The sequence below is a fragment of the Myodes glareolus genome, chromosome 1, assembly GCF_982192425.1.
Source record: "Myodes glareolus chromosome 1, mMyoGla1.1, whole genome shotgun sequence".
Classification (NCBI taxonomy): Eukaryota; Metazoa; Chordata; class Mammalia; order Rodentia; family Cricetidae; genus Myodes; species Myodes glareolus.
In genome coordinates this window covers 52,464,026-52,472,265 of record NC_142026.1, presented here as the reverse complement: position 1 = coordinate 52,472,265, position 8,240 = coordinate 52,464,026, and the positions used below count along the sequence as shown (strand labels likewise).

The following is an 8,240-nucleotide window of genomic DNA, read 5'->3' as shown; positions in this document are numbered from 1 at the left end:
CATGAGTCTCGGGCTGGTCTGCAGGCGGCCACGCTGGGCATGTGTGACTGAACTGCACAGAACCCACCATTTTGGCGCTCTGTCCCGTCAGAAGTCTCTGATCGCCTTTGGTTAGGGTTTCTCTCTGAGGAGCCCAGGACAACTTGGCTAGTTTTGTTTTTTTTTTTTTTTTTTTTTTTTTTTTTTGTCTGGGATCAACAAGATCTGCTTGACCTCTGAGTCCCATTCATTCCAGGCTGGGAACTTCCAGTATCCTGAGTTGCATCTGGTGCTCCAGCTGTCTCCCTGAGCTCTGCTCGGGAGTATCTCCGCCAGCCCCTGTGTGTGTGTGTGTGTGTGTGTGTGTGTGTGTGTGTGTGTGTGTGTGCAGGGGCAGGAGGCCCTTCCTCCTCAGCCTGTACAGTCATCACCGCTCTATGCTGACCAGCTCTGAACAGTTCCTGGCAGCTTCCCTGCGGGACAGCTTCCCTGGTTGATGCCCGTCGCTGGCCTAGCCGACTTTGGCTAGAGGGAGAGCAGCCTGGCCTCTGGAGATGTGGTCCTGAGTCTGAGAGCCTGCCTAGCCTTGGGCCCCGCAGGAGAGGTAAATCTGTGACTCTCCAGACACATTTTTGAGCGAACTGGTCTCAGCTTTCACGAAATGCTAATGTCGATATTGTTTACGTCTGGTCGCATTGTTTTTCACTTTAAAATTACAGCTTTAGTGCATTAAGCTAATTTCATAATACTGTATTAACTTAATATTCCATAAATCACACATGTCGGATTGCATTGTAACGGATACATAGGAAACTGGATTTACTACTCCGTCCTTCTAAGCACATGGATTCATAATTCGCCCCAGCGAGCCCTGAGCCTCCATATAGGGTTAAGGAATTACACATTCTGATGCCAGGCACAGCTCGTGCCGAGGACGCGCGCTCGGCAATTGTTCTCCATACAAATTGAAACAATATATTTCCAGCTATTTCCTAGTTGTAATTACTAGCAAAAATCGTAATACCGTGAACATATTTTAAACACCTGCACTTTTGGTCTGATTCGTATTTTTTTTTATATAAAGCTGTTTCCATTTGAATAAAGTTAGAAAGCTCACCCCATCAGTGGTAGCAATCCTGGGGTGTGTTTTTCCTGGGAAAGACGGTAACTTTTGATTTGGACGGGAGAGGTACAGAGAGAAACTGGCGGTAGAGCCCATCTTGCACGGGCCCCCTCTCTCCTCTACCCCCACCCTCCACTTCCTTGGCCAAAGAGATGTAATTGCAGCTGCTGTACTGGTGTGGAATTTTACATACCCCGGGCTCTCCTGCAAGGGTGCACAGTTCCGTGCTCTTGCCTGTATTTGTGGGACCTGGGAACAAAGGGGTGCTCTCCATGGGGAAAATGGTGGTGTGCTGGGGGCAATTGAGGAGCCTCTGTAGGTTTTTAAGCACATACTGTCTAATCGGGCTCTGACAAGTCCATTGTAAATCAAAGGTCTGGTAAGTGGGCATGCCAGAAATGTTTGATCTCCTTCCAAGCCTTGAAACAACTTGCTTATTTTTTCTGCAGTTTGGCTCCTCACTAAAATAAAACATTGCGAGATGAATGTTCTGACGGGTCATTGTGTGTCAAGCTGTCACTCCGTAATGGTTACATATTTCAGCTGGATTGAGGTGGTGCCGGCTGGGGGAGATCTGGGAGAAAGAGAGGGAGAGAGGGAGGGGAAGGACGGAGACAAAGAGTATCAGGATTTCTGCTTTCTCCTTGTGGCTGATCTTCATTTAAACCAAACACTTGTCATGTTCAGAGGAAGTTTTATAAATTTTTAATGATATTGGGTACAACTGGTGCTTTGAAATTTGCTGTACTTTAATTTTTTCTTCGTTAGCAAAGGTTCACTAATGCATTGAAGTGCTAAGAGCGTATCCTAAGGATGCCACAATAATTGTGCTGTTAATAATATTGTGCCACTAGTAATGTTCTCCTGGTAATCAAGGCATGAGATTTTTTTTTAATATATTCAGTTATTACACTGCATCTCGTACAAATCATGTCAATTACAATTGCCAGCCTGTGACAGTTAAAATAATTGTATACGTTTTCTAGAATTTTCCATTGGCTTGGCTAATCAAGCTAAAAAAAAAATCAACACATTATTTGCATTAATTTTGTTTCTCGTCTATTTCTACTCCTAAATCATTTGTCCATCGACTTCAAAAGGCAGAACAGTAAGTATTTTAATAATAAATATACAAACACATTCACACCAACCTAATTTAAGAATACTCTTCTATAAGAGGAGCGAGGCGCAGTTATCTGGCGGGAGTGTTTTGTGTGACTGGGCTTAGGACATTAACTACAGTGCTTGCATGCTGGTGTCTTGTTACACTGTATACACTTGGGATGAGAGCGGATGCTAGAGCATTCATTTTCTTGTTTTCTGGGTTCTGCATTCAGTCCTTAGTTCTGTCTAGGTCAGGACTTTTTCATGATTTTTAATCGGTCTTTTTCAGCTTCCCCCCCCCAAATAGCTCCACGTTCCTCTGCACCAGGAAATGATGTATGTGATACCTGGAAGAAAGGCGGCACCGCGAACTTGCAGCTAAGATGCTCGCCTTCCACCTCTGTGAGTGCTGCATCCTGACCAGCGCCAGAGCTTGCTTTATTTGTGACTAAAATAGCTAACTGCTCCTGAAAGTCCTGAGCATGTGAAATCGGCTGCTCTGGGAATCCCCAGGCGGTGTCTCAGCAAATTTCCCCAAAGCCTGGATTCTCTCTCCCTCACCCAAGTCTCCTGTTTGTCATAGCCCACAACAGGCAGGGGTTTGGGTTAGAGGGGGACAGATGGTGTGAATGTGGACCCTGGGGGTGCCCCGGAGAAGGCCAGGTGATGCTAGAAGTCTCTCTGGGGATCTAATAGTGTCTGGCTGCCATAGCACACGGGGCGGGGTGGGGGTCGGGTCAGGATGCCTCATAGGCAGACCTGAAGGGCCTGGTTTAACTGTGAACAAAAGAGGCTTTCAAAGCAAGCAGGGCTATTGCAAGCAGCCCAGGAGCAGGCGTGCCTATAAAACAAGCATTCACATAGGACTCAGAGATGACAGGTGGTCAGAAGAGGATTATTTGGGGAATTATCAGGCAGTTTAATGGTATAATAAATAAATAAACTTAGCAAACTTATCTCTGTACCTATTCCAACCTCTCCCCCTTGGTATTCTGTACCCTCTGTAAGTCACACCTACGGGGTCAACATTTCGGCATGAAAATGAGTGACCACAGGTTAAAGGGGGTCAGGGCAACAAAATCTCTCTCTCTCTCTCTCTCTCTCTCTCTCCAATCATAGTCTCTTAAACATAGCTTGAACAAATCATCTCTCAAAACATGGAATTTATTTCTCAACTTTGCCTGGAGGTACGAAGCAAGAACAGATTTTTTTCCCCCTTCTCTCGCTGGCCCGTGGAGTCTTGACCATGCAGAATGGATGGCTTTAGAACTGCACACGGACGGGAAAATCAATGCGTCATACCAGGAGGCTTCAGGGGTTAGGTTCCCATGTTCATGTCAACAAGGCTATTGGCTTTTTTCTTTTTTTTTTTTAACGGCCCAAAGTTATCACTTCCCGACTGCTACAGTGGCCACCCTGACTTGTGTGGTCAAAACCTTAACAAAAGAATTCCCTTTGCCCACCACTCGGTGGCAGGGATCTAATTACCACGCAGAGCATTTTTGTCCAAGGAGGACAATCTAAAGCAAACAGGTAGGCCCCTGACTGCAGCCATTTTTAGCGAGGGGAACAACTGCTCAGCCTGTTCGAGAGAGGACCTGGGGCGGGGGCCCAGGGCACTGGGCCACCACATCTGTAGCAAGCCTCAGCTTTCCAGAGAGTTTCTGCTACTTCTCCAAGCTCTGGGGAGGCAGCTGGTTCCAAAGAGGAAAGCCTGACATTTTTGGGGGGGGGGGCGGGGAGTGGGGTGGGGCATGTTAGTTAGTTAGCATCCTGGCGGTTGATGGTTGGGGCTATGGGCAACATCCATCTGGCTTTTCCTCAGCTCTGTTAAGGAGACTTCAATCTGTCAGTAGAATTATGTGCATTAGGTAAGCTAGTGCAAATTCAGTGTTTCTTACTGCAGTTACATTAAAAACTAGAACATCCAGGCTTGAGTGCTGGGCTAAATCTTTGTTTTACTGAGTTGGAGGGCCTTCCCACCACCCCCCGTCCCCGCCCCAGACTCCCAGAACCCCAAGAGTAGTTTCAGAGACAGCCCAGAATTCTCCCTAGATTGGCTCAGCTTACCTCCTCGTGGGAATCCACACCCTCTCCTAGATGCCCAGTCAGGGTGACCCTTTGATCTGGTTTTCTTCATGACCCCCCTTCTCCCCCTCCTCCGCCGTTTCCCTGGGCCGTCCTGTCGGCTGTGACACAGTGCCAACACCCTGGTGCTGGAGGCCACAGTGAGCATTGCTCACTCGCAGCAGGCGGATGAAAAGGCAGTGCAGATGTAATTTGTTTTCAATGGCTGTTTCAAAAGAATAATTGTGGTGACATTGTGGGATCAATATTATAGATTTTTGTTTTCAAGTACACTGTATGTGTGGTGCTAAGGGGAGGCAGGAAATACAGCATTGCAGCCTGAATACAATAAAAATGGATTGAGGTCTGCGGGTATTTGTCGGCTGCTAGCCATCACAGGCATGGAGCATCATTGGTGGGATTACTGCGTTTGTCCTTTGGAGTAGTGTTTCAGGGGGAATGTGCGTATTTCCTGTTCTTTTCATCCCTGGCTTCCCGGGGAGGAGGACCTGTTTCCTAAATCTGGATGAAGTAATTGGAGATGAGAGTCCCCAGCTTGGATGTGGTTTGCTTGCTCACAAGTGGAAGTGGCCAGGGGAGGTTCAGCACCTGTGCTGGACCAACGATGCAAGCCCTGCCACAGGAGCTGGCATTTTCATGGAAACCCAGACGTCCTAATTCAGGATGGTTTCCGCAGGTGTTTATTTCTCCTACTCTTCACGTGGGGATTTGGTTTGATATTTTGAGATAGGGTCTCCCAATGCAGTCTCATATGACATCACACTCACAATCCTCCTGCCTCAGCCTCCTGCAGTCTGGGATGACAGGTGTGCCACCAAGAGCTTTGCAAAGACAGCTTCTCTGTCCCTGTCCATGTGTATGTGTTTCAGAGGATGGAGGCAGACCTCTGTGATGGTGGGACTGAGCCCCTAGACTCCCCAGGCCATGCCCTGGGCTCCAGCTTGGGGGGGGGGGCTGCATGCTCTTCAGAGCGGCCCTCTGCTCGGGAAGCTAGTGTGAGCTCTGAAACTGCTGCTTAAAGATCCTGGGAGGCGTCAGAAGCCTCTGGAATTAAGGTGGGTTTTCTGAGTGGGGGTAACTAGACAAAATGTGTAGATCCCAGGGTGAAAATTATATGAACAAAGAATTAGTAATAAAGCTGAATAAATGTAATGAGATGTGAAGGAGAGCATGGTGTGCGCTCTCGCCCCTGTCTTTTGCAATTAGCCCTTGAAGGAAATGGAAATCCCAGCAAAATACCTTTCACTGGAAATGGAAATGAGCTACTGGGGAATGAGAGCATGGCTGGGTGCACAGCAGGCTTTAGAGGGACCTTCAGAAACTGAGAGCTGAACAGCTGGCCCTGCAGATTCATTTGGCAGATTGAGAAACTGAGGCACAGTCATTCCTAGGACCTCGTCCTGTCTCCAGTGAGTTTGAAGAGACTGTGTTTGGTTCACAGGGCAGAGCACCCTAAAACACTTAACCTTGGCTCTGGTTTGGGCGTACAGTTGGTACACCGCATCCTTGTGTTTAACTCCCTACAAAACTGCAAACAGAGAGTATTTGGGAAAGAAATTGCATCTTAACCAAACATGGGTGGATTATTTTTCATCCTCTGTTTCCTGAACTACATAGTGTATAAGCGTCTCTCCAATGTTGATATCGCGATAGGAATTATAAGCAAGCCAGAGATGACTAAAGCGCACAGGACTTAAGGTGAGCGCTCCATGTCATGCTATGCAAGAGATTCAGGCATCCTTCCATGGAGTTGCTGCCTGCGGAGGGTTCTAGAACAAGACACCAAAAGCTACCTGTGCTTGATTTGGAGATCATGATACCTTTTCTTTGTTTATTGTTTCTATTTTTAAACTATTTTATGCGCATGAGCATTTGCCTACATGTAGATATGTGAGACACGTGCACACAGCACCCACGGAGGGCAGAGGAGGATGCTGGATGCCCTGCATCTGGAAGATTGGGTGATGGTGAGCTGCCTGGAGAGTGCTGGGAACTGAACCCCAGTTCTGGGTAAGAGCAGCCAACTTAGCAGCTGAGCCAGCTCTCCAGGCCCCTGTTTTAATTTTCTCTTAAGGTAAGGGCAAATATTAATTGTGCAAAACTGAATCCATCTTTAGATTTCTTGGAAGAGCTAGAAATTCAGCAGCAGAGAACCCATACCCTGCTTGGTGTCTGGCTGCATGGAACTCTGGACCCTCTGGAACCTCTAGATTCTCTGGACCCTCTGGACTCTCTGGACCCTCTGGACCCTCTGGACCCTCTGGACCCTCTGGAACCTCTGGAACCTCTGGACCCTTTGCACCTGCTTCACTGGGTGTGGGGCTCTCTTCCACACTCATACTCAGTCCCATATTATTTGGATTTGCTGGTTTTCTTCTAGGCCACATCCATCATTCAACCTTGGAGAGTGCACTCTAACCTGACACAGTGACCATTTAGCAGAGCAGGGAATGGCAGGAGCACATTTACCCCTATAGTTGGATTCTCCTTGGCCCTACAAAACATAAGATATGATTGGTACCCAAAAACTGACCAGTGCATCAGCCACACACATACTATGCTCTGTGTGTACCTGTGGTATACAAAATCTCTACAAAAAAAAAAAAAACAACCCTTGAAAATAAAGGGAAAAAAACAAAAGCATTCGTTCCTTTCAACATAGATGTTCACATTTGCATTTTCTTAGGATTTATTTGGGTAAAGATTCTGAAAGCCCCTTTCTGAGATTCAGATGAGGAAGAGAAATCCTTCTCTTAGTTTGCAAATAGGGAGAAATGGATTAACCACTTGAGATATAAAGTCAGGTGATATTGCCTTGGCTCGGCAGGAATCCACCAAGAAAGGAAATCACCAGTCAAGAAAAATGCCCACAGGAGACAAAAGACAATACAGAAAACTATGTGTTAGGTTTAGTGTTTGTGGGAGTCCCAGAAACTAGCCAGCCTTGCATCTGTTTGTATAAATTGACTTTTTTTTTCTGTTTTGTTGTTGTTTTAAGTCAGAGTCACATTGTGTAATCCTGGCCAGCCTGGGGCTCACAGAGATCCACCTGCTTTCTCCTCCCAAAAATTGGGGTTAAATGTGTGTGTCACCACTACCAGTACTGGGGTTAAACGTGTGGGACACCACTACCAGTAGCATTTTATTCACAAATTTAACAGATATTTATTGTCATAGAGAAGTATGGGATATTGTCCTATGTGCTGGCATTATAATAATGAGCAAAGCAGGCATTAATTAAGTAGCAACACAGCTATTTAGTTTAAAATGATGGGGGCCATGGCAAAAGAACGGACAGTGCCGGGAACCCAAATAGCAGGACCTTGATATAGTCTGGGACTGAAGAAGGCATGTGGGAAGGTTCTGGGACAAGAGAACACCTGTCTAGAACACTCAGGAAGAAAGGTCAGTGCTGCAGAAACAGAGTGCACAGGAGACAGGTGCACAGGAGACAGGTGCACAGGAGACAGGTGCACAGGAGACAGGCGTGTAAAGCTGAGGAACCTAGACCAAGTAGGACCTACAGTTCCGGTTTAGGGCCTTTGTCATTTGTCTTCATGGGATAGAAGTCTCTCTTCTTCTCTCTTGTGCATGATGGCACCAATATGTCTGTCATTTAAAGGGAACATTTAGTCTGTGTTGAGTTGATGGGGAATCTCAGCCAATCATATTCTGCTTATATGGCCCCAGGGCCACACAAAACAAATAAAAGATCAAAGTACCTTGCCACTTCCTCTCTCTCTTTGGTTCCCTGCTCACCTGGTGTTCATGGGATCTCTGGTCGTGTAAGTTTTCCCCTTTTATTAAAAGCTAAATCTTTTTGTATTGAGTTGGCCTGGTTAATTATCGATCGACCACGCCCCTTCATCGAGTTTTCTAGGAATTGGATTCTCAACCTTAGAGATTTGTGTGTGGAATGCTCGTTGGGGAATGCTGTTGAGGCCAA

The 8,240-nt window shown here is 46.6% G+C and overlaps 1 long non-coding RNA gene across 1 annotated transcript; it reads left to right on the top strand.

The window, feature by feature from the left end:
* Positions 1-257: 257 nt before the first annotated feature.
* Positions 258-7,967, top strand: LOC125409666 (uncharacterized). The gene is made up of 4 exons (XR_007234863.3): positions 258-583; positions 2,496-2,608; positions 6,181-6,304; positions 6,412-7,967. It is a non-coding gene; the product is annotated as an uncharacterized LOC125409666 (long non-coding RNA).
* Positions 7,968-8,240: the final 273 nt, after the last annotated feature.